Genomic DNA, 13,027 nt, shown 5'->3' with positions numbered 1-13,027 from the left:
TGTCTACAATCTGTAATCTGCAGACTTGCTCAGCTGAGAGTCAACTCCTGGTGTTCCAGACGGTTGCTTTTGGCACACTACTCACCTGCTATACCTGGGAGGAAAAACTCACTCTTTAGTCTCTTAGGAGTCACTGCTTTCTTGCCAAATTAAAACTTCACTCTCAGCTCTTTTGTGTCTTTTCCTCTTTTGTACCCATGTATTCAAAACCTGTTCATTTCCATTTACCCCTTGAGGCTCATGGCTCTGCAGCTCCGGGTTTACCTCTATAGCCATATCCTTCTGAGTGCAGGCATTGTGTTTTCAGTTCTGTATCAAAGTGCCTCTTTGCACTGCTTCCTGTTTCTGAGTTGCTTGGGTCCAAGGTACCTGCCTTCTAGGGAAAAGTTCTTCCCTAAATCAGACCCCACTTAAGGACCCATGTTGGAGGTGATTATGGAGCCAGTGGAAAAAAGCCACAGGAATGCAAGGCTGGTTCTTTCTCGTTTTCTTTTTTGGCTGATCTAGAACTGCCTACTTAGACCTAGCATTTACACTTTAAAGACTTAAATCTTACCAATGCACACAGAACTCAGTGTGGCACAAAAATCATGGTTCAACCTCCTAATATTTAAAAAGGTTGTGCACAGAATGCTCGTTTTTTTCCTTATGGCTGATATTTGCTCAGAACAAGCTATACTCCTAGGTAAGCTCCAGGAGCTTGCTGCTGAGGCTTCCTGCACCTGCTAAGTGCATGTTGATGTCTCAGCTTAGGCCCCCACACAACCTGCATCTTTGCTCGGAGACCACCTGTGTGGCCGGCATCTGCTGAGGCCCCCGATGAGGCTGCCATGACTTTCCTGACACCATCTACATGGCCTGCCTGCCCTGCCTGGGGTCCAAGTGGCCTGGATGTTCTCAGAAGCCCTCTTGCTCCAGGCTCAAGGCCAGGGCCTGAGCTGAAGGTTATTCCCATTTGACAGGTAGAACCTGAGCACCATTCTCTTGAAGCCATCTCTGCATGTGTCCCTGTTTCTATGGAAACAGTTACTTCACTGTGGACAGAGCCACCACAAGCAGCACCAAACACTTAGCACATCAAATTAAAAGCCTATGGCCTTTCCACAGCAGCTACGAGCCAAAGGCACAAGGGCACAAACATGCCTGGGTTAATATAAGTCTTTACAAAACACCGAGTTAAGAAGTAGCTCTTTCCACACATTAAGCTCACATCCCCAAACTGTATTTTTTTAGCTACGTCAAACACCTCTTAGTGGGAATATTCAGCTTATGTAATTCTTCTCTTCTTTTTTTTTTTTTTTACTTCTCAATAACTCTGCTTGAGTTTCTGAGGAAGCCTGGGAGTCAGTACCCTCATTCTCCCTACATTCCTGGTCTGAAAAGATTGCAAGATGGGAGTTATCGGGAAGTCCCAGTCTACCGTGTGCAGATTTTCAATGGAAAGGTCAAATCTGTTGTGCCACAATTGATTCCCTTTGCCTACTTTGAGAATAAAAAGGACCAAGAGAGTAGAGATGAGGGAATTTTGTGAGAATGCGTTTTTGGAGAATAGTGCATACATCTCATTCTGTTGCTTCCCAGTCATGAGAGGTCTGCCCCTCCACTTCATCTCAACCTCCCAGAGGGCTATTTGGAGAGTGTATACTGTTGTTCCAGCAGGTGATCGGGTTAGCAGATAGGGATCTGCCTTGTACCTGGGAAACCTAGACAATGAGGGATCTGCTGAGTAGTCTACGTGGTAAGAGAGACAGGAGATGATTCTCCATGGGGATTTCCCTGTTCTTCCAGCTGTTTCCAGGAACAATGAAGCTTGAGTGCTTCCCATGGACTAGGTGTGGGTCCATGGGAGAGCTGATGAGAACTGTCTGGTCCAATAAAGCCCACCAGATGGGGGTGATGGGGAAGGAGTGATGGGTGGGCAGCAGCTGGAAGTGAGCTCCTCAGAGCTCAAGAGAGAGCACAAGCGGCCAGCACCCTGAGTGGTGATAATTGGGAAGCTGTCCTCTCATGCCGTGTCCTTCACATGGATGGAAATGTCAAGAGTGAGCAAAAAGCAATTCTCCGACACAGCAATGCTTATTTAATAAATTTGCCATGAGGAGTGACTTGGCAATACGTACACAAGGCTTAGGACAATGTTCTTACTGTCTGTGATTAATACCAGCATTATTAACAGTACATAACAAATTTTAGGTGAGTGTCTTAATGACGTTCTTTCTCTTTTGCAATTGAAGTGTAGCTGATTTTCAATGTTGTGTTAATTTCTGCTGTAGAGCAAAGTGATTCAGTTATACTTATATATACATTCTTTTTTTATGTTCTTCTCCTTTATGGTTTATCATAGGATATTGAATGTAATTCTCTAAACTCAGCATCTTCAAAACCAAACTCAGTATGTCTGGAAACCCTCACCCCTGCTCACACTTGTTCTTCCTTACTCATTAGTGTCACTGTCCAGATTCCTCTCTTTTCTTAATCCTTACATCTGATCAGTCATCCAGTCCCCTGCTTAGATTTGAAATTTCTCTTGAGTCCAAACTCTCCTCTCTGACACTAAAGACATTTCAGATCCTGTTATCTCTCCCCTTTACCTGAAGTCTCCTGAGGCTGTGTGTGTACTCCAGGTGTACATAAAGCTATCTTTTGGGGTAAGTGAAGAAAATATTAGAGCTGTTACATATATTTTTACCTCTTCCTTTTTAAATTTATTTTTTATTGAACTGTATTTGATTTACAATGTTGTGTTAATAACTGCTGTACAGCAAAGTGATTCACTAATATATATATATGTATAAATATATACACACATATTTTTTTTTTTTTGGCCGTGCCATGCAGCATGCAGGATCTTAGTTCCCCAACCAGAGATCGAACCCGCACCCCCTGCATTGGCAGTGTGGAGTTGTAACCACTGGACCACCAGGGAAGTCCCTACATAGTCTTTTTTTAATGTTCTTTTCCATTATGATTTATCATAGGATATTGAATGTAATTCTCTGTGCTATACAGTAGGACCTTGTGGTTTCTCCATCCTGTATATGATAGCTTACATCTGCTAACCCCAAACTCCCAACCCCTCCCTGCCCCCCCCACCCCTCCCCCTTGGCAACCACAAGTCTGTTCTCTATGTCTGTGAGTCTGTTTCCCTTTCATAGATAGGTTAATTTGTGCCATTCTTTCTTTTATTGAATGCACACACCCTGTCCCACTCTTTACCATTCAGTTTGCATATACAGTCACTTCTGCTATAATGTGATATATGTGTTCCTCCAAATCACCAGTACATGCAAAATCATGCAATAGAACCCACATGTCATTGGGTTAGGGGCATACCATTCTTAAATTTAATCAGGGACTCATTTGCAAAAAAGGATAGGCACCCAACCAAAATGGTAGCACGTGTTAAATGGTTAAGAAATACTTAAATCCTACAACAAATATGGCGCCTGACGTTTGCTTGTGGAAGTGGGCTGGTTTCAGCAGCTGTGAGTTATTGGAAAGTGGTAGAAAGAGGTTTCTTTGAAATCGGAAAGTTGTAACAGCAGATGTGGATAGGTGCGGCTCAGGGTCCTTGTGAAGTGTGTGCGTCGATGCGCTTTGTGTATTCCCAGCTGGCTCTGTTCCTCTGAGTGCAGTTTTGTGTCTACTTAGTGCTCCTCTTAAAGGAAAAGCCCACAAGCAAATGCAAAATTTGTTATCCTCCAATTGGTCCTTAATATACCAGTCACGTTGGAACAAATTCACGTTTTTCAAAACAAGCAGAACTGACTGTACATATTTACAAACCAGAAGCCACACAGATCTCCTGACCTGCTTGGAAACAGTATAATTTATGAGAATATGATCTCCCAAGTGCAATGGCTACAACCATTGGATTTGGGCCACAGGCATTGGCCAAAATAAATAGATAACAGGGAAGAGAATTCTGAAGGTCCTTGTTAGGACCTCACAAAGTTACTCAACTCTCTGGCTAGATTATTTGTGAGAATACAGACAATACCTAAAGGATTGTTGTGAGGTTTATACGCAGGAAGAGGAAAAGAAAGAAAGAGAGGAAAAACAAATGGCTCTGACCAATTCTTAGAAATGACAAAGGAAATAGGAGTCACCCCACAATATCATGTGATAGATTTGAATGGTAGCTATTTTTTTTTTTTTTTTTGCTAAAAACTAAGACATAGAATCATAGGGAAAAACATCCATATATTTACTAAATCTAACAATGAACACCATCAAACCCTAATTCCTCTTATTCCAAGTTTGATTAAAAAGATATTTCTACCTCTTTGGTTTTCAACTGAGAAATAACAAGTCCCATCTACCGAGAAGTAAAGGCTTATTTTCTAATGATTAAAATATTGAAGAAAAAAAAAAAAAAAAACCATGTAAGTTATAGAGGAAATCAAATTGTCAGTCACTGAAAGCCCACTAAACAAAATCTCCTCATCAGCGGAATAAAAACACTGTAAAAAGAGTTGAAATAGACACATAATACAATAACAAGAAATTCATAAATTCTCACACCTTTGTAAAAATTGTGTGTTTCTGTAATCTTTGGAACTTCCTTTTTTAAAATCAATATTTCTTTAGCTCAGAGGCTCTAAAGTGACCCTTAGATGAATTCAAGGATCAGAACTGCCTCATTAGCTATGTTCACATCCTTCCAAGACATTTGGTTCATTCCATCTGCAATATATTTTGGACAATGAGTTATTGGGCATAATGTAGCAAAGCAACTGGTTGTTTGACATTTTTTTGTTTGGTATCATGTGGATAGTCCTTTTTAGAACCTACCCTAAATAACTGTTCTCCAGTATTTAGCAAGTGTCATGCTATAGTAGGCATTCCAGAAATATCCGGTGAGAATCAGTGAGCCCTTAGTAGAATCACTCACTGGCCCTCATATGCTCCTAAGTTGTTGATTCTATTACATCAAGGTTTCAGTGTCTACTATTTTCTTTCTTAACCTGTGGGCTCTAGCAAGGAATACTCTGATCTTCCTCTCTGTTTTCTCAAGATCCAACCACGGTACTGAATACAAAGTAAGGTCTCTCTCTCTCTCTACCAGTTGAATAGAATGAGTGACTTGCAAGAAAATTCGGGCTGAATCGCCCCTATTTGGCTTTTTATATATTGAAATAATCAGATAGTAACTGGAACCTCTACTCAATTTAGCTTTTTAAGTTCAGAAGGGGAGACATTCTGGATTTTATTTCTTCCTCATTTTTAATGGACTAAATCAATTTAGGTCACTGTGGATGTGAGGATGAGGTCGGGAACTGCAATCCAGTGTTGCTATTTTTATTCTTTGGACTATTACATCCTCTTTAAGCTGAATATACGTACTTGAAAATAAAAATGAAGCCAACTCATATGAATGTAATCTCCAGTTTCCTGTCCCTCACTTCCCCCGACCCCTCCAAAGTTCGACTTCATCTTCTTGTTTCCAGGTCCAATTCAAACAGGAGCAGCATCTCTAGTTTCCAAGGAAACCCTGAAAAAACCAAAATTTACATAATTCGCTTTGCCCACTATTGGAATGCAGCCACTTCTGGAGAAAGCAGAGCAGCTGTTCAGCTGCCTCATGGCAACACTTCACAACAGTGTGGGAAGAAAACAAAGAAGAGCAGCGCACTTATATTAAACCACCCAGGGGAGGGTAAGGTGGCGGGGCAGAAGATCATCATTTAGACTCGAGAGTATCTAATGAGTCGACAGACCTGCTCTGAAGGACAAGGCAGTGAGTCTTTAATGAAATCAAGAGAACCAGTCTTTGGATTCACGTTCTCATTGAAAAACAATGATACACATTTAAATGCTATAATTTAAGGACTCCTTCTCTTTGGAACATACCGCCAAAGAAGCAACTTTTCAAAAGTTTAATGATTTTTATTTCAAAAGAATCCAGTAAAAAGAACACCCACAGCAAAGAATAAAACCCAACTGGGTTATATGTTTGGACGATTCCTACTATTTTCTCAAAAGTTCATAACGTTGTACTCTACCACCACTTGTCTAGAATTGCCAAAACCTAGATACCAAAGCAAGAAGCATCGTTCTAGTCTCCTTTTAGCCCAGAAACGAGATACATATTAGTAGCAGCCATTCTTTGAAGCATGATTCATAACTATGGGTTCGAAAATGAGGTCAACTCAAATTTTCAAATGGTAAGAGGAAAACATTTGAGTGGATAGAAGCAATACTGCTGTGTAATGTTGTGTAGTTTGTTCTGTATAAAGGCACCCAGCCAAGGGGGTAAATGGAAGCTTAAAATTCAGGTGAAAGGTCCTAGCTATGCGCGCAGGATCCAGGCCACTACTGCCCAAAGAAGGGGTACCTTCTCTCAGCGCAAAGGCGCCATCTTTTGGCCAAGCCTGCAGAGGGCTGCTATATACTGTATTCTGTATACTATATACTGTATAGAGACAGCAGTAGACTCACAGATGTCGAAAACAAACGTATGGTTACTGGGGATGGTGGGGGGGAGGGATAAATGGGGAGACTGGGATTGACATATACACACTACGATATATAAAACAGGTAACTAATAAGGACCTAGTGTATAGCACAGGGAACTCCACTCAGCACTCTGTAATGGCCTATATGGGAAAATACTCTAAAAAAAGAGTGGCTATATGTATATGGATAACTGATTCACTTTGCTGTACACCCAAAACTAATACAACATAGTAAATCAACCGTACTCCAATGAAAATTAAAAAAAAAAAAAAAAAAAAAAAAGAGACAGCCTATTTTTCTAGTCGAAGCCCTAAGTAAGTAGAATGTTAGAACTGCGGGGCCCTAAGAGATCTTCTTGTAGAAATACTTCATTTTATAGACAAAAGGATGACTACCAGGACCAGCTACATAATTTGCAGGGCCCAGTATGGAATGAAAATAGGAACTCCTCGTTCAGAAAGCAGGAAAAAGGGTTATTAAATTTACTAAAATGTAAACCTTTTGCCTTTGTACTGAGATCTCTCTCAACTTGTCATGGTGTTTTTTATTTGCTTGGTGTTATTTGTTTCATGTTGTCCTAAGCAAGGATATTGAAAGATTTAATTACTAGCATACATTTCCCATTCATCTTTGCACTGTACAATGCCAGTTTTAAATACAAATATAAGAGTATTTCACTGGTACGCAGAATCACTGAAATTATACAACTTGTAGGTCAAACATGCGTCTGTATTTCCTTCTCATCAGAAGAGCGGAAATGCTACATAAAACGACCTATTCTGTTCTTTCACTTCTTGATACACACATCCTATCAACACTTTCTACCTGGGGCTTCCCGATGAGTAAAGAAAAGCTGGAAAGGAAGGGAACGAGGGATACAACTGTCTCTTTATCTTTGTCATCATTTTCAGCATAAATGTTTGGCCGATACAGGGAAGTAACCCAAGTAAGAAAGGGTATGATAGGTTCCTTGGTCGTGTGTGTTTCCTGAAATGCCTGCTTTGTGCATTGAAAAGCAATTGGATTTGAATGGAAAATGTAACCTCTCAGGGATGTCAGAGCCCAGCTCACTCACTTGGAGATGAAACACGTTTACCTTGTACGTTTGACTCACCTTTTATTCCCCTGCATCATCCAAGGTCCGTTAGAATTTTGTGTCGTGGGGCATTGCAGATGCTATTGGTAAACGTGGCAGTGAGAAACCACAGTGGACATATGTAATGTACACATCTCCTCCATGTATATGTATACACCATTGTCCCATTGGACTTTACTTACAAAACACAAATTCAAAGATTACATTATTAAAAATTTCAAGACGAGTGAAAGCAGAGCATTAAACCATGCCCAGGGCCCTTCTCTGACTGCACAGGTATCGTGCCCATGAATCCAGCAAATACCGTGGCCCAAGGAGATGTTACATGATTTTCCTAATAACCAGAGACAAACGTCTCCCAACTTCAGCTCGTTTCTAAGCGTTAACTTCTTTGATTTAGTGCACTGACCTTGCTAATAATTCTTCAATATTACGCTGAGATCAAAGAATGACAGCATGAAAACATTTGAGGAAGGAAAGATGCTGACAGCGATTGAGTGTCTGCCATTCACATGGCATTTTGCCAGGTGCTCTTACCTTCATGAGCATATTTGTCATGATTCTAATGAGATAAGGTATATTTAATTCATTTTTAAAGCTTGATAATCAAAAATCCAGGGAGATTAAGTAGCTCATCCAAAGTCACATAACCTACGTTTTGAGTAAGCGTGGTCAATGGCATGTAAACACATGGAACATTGTTCCACTGCTCCTTTAGAATGAAAGGAAGTACAATCATGGAATAACTATGGCATGGACGTACAGTTACTTCTGAATGAAGCAGTTCAACTCTGCTCCGCCAGCCAAAGCAACTTTCATGCCCTCCAGATTTCCTTGGGTAGAAGTTAGACCTCAACCTACCATGTCTTCAAATCATGGGATGCTTGGGATCTGATCCTCCAAGTAGCTGAAGCCCATTTCTTCTTGGCTGGGGTCAAATAAACAATCCCTCACCTTCACGACAGTAGTTCTCTCCAGAGAATTCTCACAAATCCCCACATTTTACATCCACTGCAAGAGGAATGGGATAGACAGCTGTACCCCCTCTGAGAATTCCTCCAGAGTGACCTCTGTCACACTCACATGGATCTGTTTGCTCTTGGCATCTCGGTGGGAACTTCAGTTTTAGCAATGTGATATAGTCACACAAGTAGTGGGTGAATAAGCATTCACCGTCGAGTCCATCTCACTCTAAAGCCTCTATTCTTTTCAGTAAAAATCACTTTGTTTGGTGATTGACTTCATGGTAACAAACATACCTGAATCTGGTGCCAAAAAATGAAATGTACCTTTTCTCAAATGTAGGTTTAAGAGCTTGTTCTACAGGACCATGAAATCTTCAAAACACTACAGCTCCTTGCCTCCTATATGTCGGTTAATATTACTGTCCTTTCAGACACAATTAGTCTTCTCATACTCCTTTGCAGATTTCAGAAAGTAACTGCAGGACTTCCCTGGTGGCGCAGTGGTTAAGAATCCGCCCGCCAATGCAGGGGAAACGGGTTCGAGCCCTGGTCTGGGAAGATCCCACATGCCGCAGAGCAACTAAGCCCGTGCACCACAGCTACTGCGCCTGTGCTCTAGAGCCCGCGAGCCACAACTACTGAGCCCACGAGCCACAACTACTGAAGCCCACGTGCCGCCGCCCTAGACCCCGCCAGCCACAACTACTGAGCCCACGAGCCACAACTACTGAAGCCCACGTGCCTAGAGCCCGTGCTCCGCAACAAGAGAGGCCACCGCAATGAGAAGCCCATGCACTGCAGAGGAGAGTAGCCCCTGCTCGTCGCAACTAGAGAAAGCCTGCGCACAGCAACGAAGACACGACACAGCCAAAAAATAAAAAATAAAAAAATAAATACTTAGAAAAGGAAAGTAATTGCAGGCTACTAGAAAATGCCCATACATTTTTAAAATTAATTTTTATTGGTGTATAGTTGCTTTGCAATGTTGTGTTAGTTTCTTGCTGTATAGCAAGGTGAATCCAACTAATCATGAGCAGTAGCAGTTTACATCTGCTGACCTAGAGCAGTGATCATCACAATTTTTGAGACTGCAATTATGCATCCCTGTCAGTGGATATTTTCTTATTTATGTATTTTTTAAAATTAATTTTTATTGGTGTATAGTTGCTTTGCAATGTTGTGTTAGTTTCTTGCTGTATAGCAAGGTGAATCAGTCACACGTATACATATATCCCCTCTTTTTTAGATTTTCTTCCCATTTAGGCCACGGCAGAGCACTGAGTAGAGTTCCCTGTGCTATACAGTAGATTCTCGTCAGTCCTACGTTTTAATTTATGTAAAGAAGATATTTTTAAAATTCTTAAATAGGAAACAATTTTAAACTCCATTAATTTTAGGAATATAGTATGCAAGAGAGAGTTGAGGGTTTTGTTTTGATTCTTACCGTGGTCTCTAGCAAAACTGTATGACATTTTCTTGTAGTGGTTATGTGAAAAAAAAAAAAAATTGGAGGTAGACGAATCGTTTCTCTGGTTTTACCTTGATTAGAAAATGTTGAGGGTCATATTAAAAATTAAAGTACCTCTGAAGACTTCAGCAGAGTTATTGCTGTCTGGATTAGCGGAAACATAAATTCCAAGAAACACCAAAATGCAAAGTAACAAAACATAGTGATCTCAGTTAAGAATGTTCTAGGATCAGTCGGAAAGAAATGGCAAGTAGAAAGGAAGAGAAAATCAGGAACGATATGCCAACATGAGAGCGGAGATGTTTGCGTAGTCCTCCGGTGATTTACTTATTTATTTATTTTATACTGTTGGAAACTTGACTTCATGAGGCCAACAGTTTTAAGCACAAATAGGAATAGCGCTAAATGATGGTATTTTTACTGCAAAAAGACTCAGGTAGAGTTTAGAACATGCGGTTCCGGGTAATAGTGAAGCTGGGTAAACTCATCAGGAGCTATTGTGTTTCTATGTAATGGAATCATTTAAAGAATGTGGCTTTGCCCAAAGTTAACTCCTTCCAGATCATTCTGGGGGCTACTAGTATGAAAACTACAAGTAGTTAGTGGCCAGTTTTGCCTAAAATCTTACTGGGTCAATCCCAGCTGCTCTGTTGTTATTTCACAAGAAAGCTATCAAAATTATTTATTTTAACCATGACGAGGAATTCCCTAAATAATACCTTCGGCCAGTGATCGCATTCACCTCTGTGTCTACAAGTTAGATGTGCTGTTTTCCCCGAAATCTTGTTTTCATGACTATGAATGAGTAGCTGCTTGTATTAACCCCAGACAAAAGATAGTTAAAGAGACATCAGCAGAGGATATTTTGGATTGGGTTTTGCCTTGTTTTATTTACTTGCTCCGATACTACTGATCTGCAAGAAAACAGCGCTTCGTTATTTGTCTCTGTCGACAGTGTTATATTGTTTAAGCCACCACGACAGCAGAGTCCTCACGTTTGGGAAGAGGCCCGATATCCAGGGCACTCAACAGAAGTCAGGAAAATGAATAACCAAGGCAGAGGAGTGTAGCTTCTGAAAACGATTAGCATCCCTTTCCTATTTGTCCTTTTTCAAATGATGATTTTACATTTTAAAAGTTGTACCCCACGTCTCTGGACGCCACATCCACGGAATCTTCTCACGTTGCACTGTGTCAGCCAGAAACGGTTTCTGATACTGGAGGGTGTTCAGTAAACTTTTGGTTCCCATGTAGACGACTCCCATTCCTTTGGACCATCCATTCTCCCTTGAAGTTTCTGCTAACGTATCTCCTTCTCACCAGAGGGTGATAAAGCCTCAGCCACAGCCTGCACGCTGGTTGCACAGCAATGCAGAAAGTGACACAGTGAGGCTGTTAGTGACGTGTTCTGTGTCATCCTTGTTTGAAGAGGGGATGAGGTGTGGAGATTCCTCCTTGTACCTGTCTCACCTCCACCGCACACCTTGCACGAGTGTGGCCCCGTGGTGGACAGTTGGAGGCTTAATTTCACCTACGAACATGGAACAGAAAATTCCAGGCTGCAGAGAGTTAACTGCTTTTCATGCTACCTGCTCCCTTCCCTCTTTATGGAGGGAAGAATATAGCTTAATTTGCTACTTGGAAAATTACAAAATTACATCATTGCAGGGTTCAGGGAATTTAGGGGCTAAAGTGGTTTTTTACTGGAGTAGAGTTGATTTACAACGTTGTGTTGGTTTCAGGTGTACAGCAAAGTGATTCAGTTATACATACATGTATATATTCTTTAAAGTGTTTTTTTTAAACATTACCTTTTTATTATCTTCCAGACTATTCAACATCTTGTTTTAATTATAATTAATATCTTAGTCACCTTGCATATGATGAAATCTAAAACTTACATATTTAAAGAAATGTTGTTCGACACCCATTAACATTTAAAAATGCAAGTTTCCATTATTCAGCAAATATATTTCTCAGCGACTAGGTGGACTCCTTGTCCCCTGACTGATGAAGCGACATGATACGGTCGTTTAATTGTATTAGTTGTTAACACATTACTGCAAATCGTAATTCTCTAGCCCAGCCTGGGATTACTCTGCGTGCGTGTCTGAGTTGGTTCGATGCACCGACAATCGCTTTAACCATCGACAGCATGATGGGCTGAGCTTGTGCTTTCAACGCAGACAGTCTGTCCATATCGAGGTGTCGGACTTACCCTTGATCACGAGACCTCTTCCTAAAAGCCGACGCACCACGCATGGCACCTTTTCACTTGTTTCAAGTAAGGACAGCTGTTGTGAGTGCACCAGACTTGGGATTTTTCTGCTCACACTTGAGGTGCACATATGTCAGTTTCATTAGCCAGAATCACCAAAGTGAAGCTCTCAGGTTCGTAGACACCTGCCTAATCCGTGAACGCTTTCTTCCAGTTATTCAGTTCCTGGAGACTTGGAGAGCCACCTGCACAAAAGTTAGATGGCAACACCAGCATCTCTGTCAAAGGGTGCCCCTGGGGTTTCTAAATCACTCCCGAATGATGGTGTTCCAAGCCTGTATAGTTAAAACCAGCCATTTACCCCCAAATCTTTCTTTAAAAATCCTACACCCATTGTATGGGATGCCTGGGTATCAAATGTTTGAGTTATATGTCTGTTTGTAAGAGAACTCTTCCCAAGGTGACCGTGTTCAAGGAGAATTGCTTTAAAGAGTGATCATCCCCTGCCTTTGCTGATCACAAGCCTTTTAATGGCGGAGCTCTTTACGCTTCAGCTTAGGAACCATCGTCCGCTAGCTACCTTCCGCTCAGAGGAGGCCACAGAGAGCCCCTTGGTTTGGCCCATCCTGGAGAGGCTGCGGGGTCAGGAGTGGCCCAGAGGGAAGAAGTTTGAGTTACAATTTTGATTGGGTGGAAATCTATTGGTTAGACCATAATTTTGTCCTTCAAAAACAGACAATATTAGGAAGATAGGACCGCATGGGAGAAAACACACATGCAGACACACACACACACACACACACACACACACCCACAATGGA

This window comes from Physeter macrocephalus, chromosome 14 (genome assembly GCF_002837175.3).
Source record: "Physeter macrocephalus isolate SW-GA chromosome 14, ASM283717v5, whole genome shotgun sequence".
In the NCBI taxonomy this organism is placed as follows: Eukaryota; Metazoa; Chordata; class Mammalia; order Artiodactyla; family Physeteridae; genus Physeter; species Physeter macrocephalus.
The sequence above is the reverse complement of the archived record's forward strand: the minus strand, read 5'-3'. Positions refer to the sequence as shown.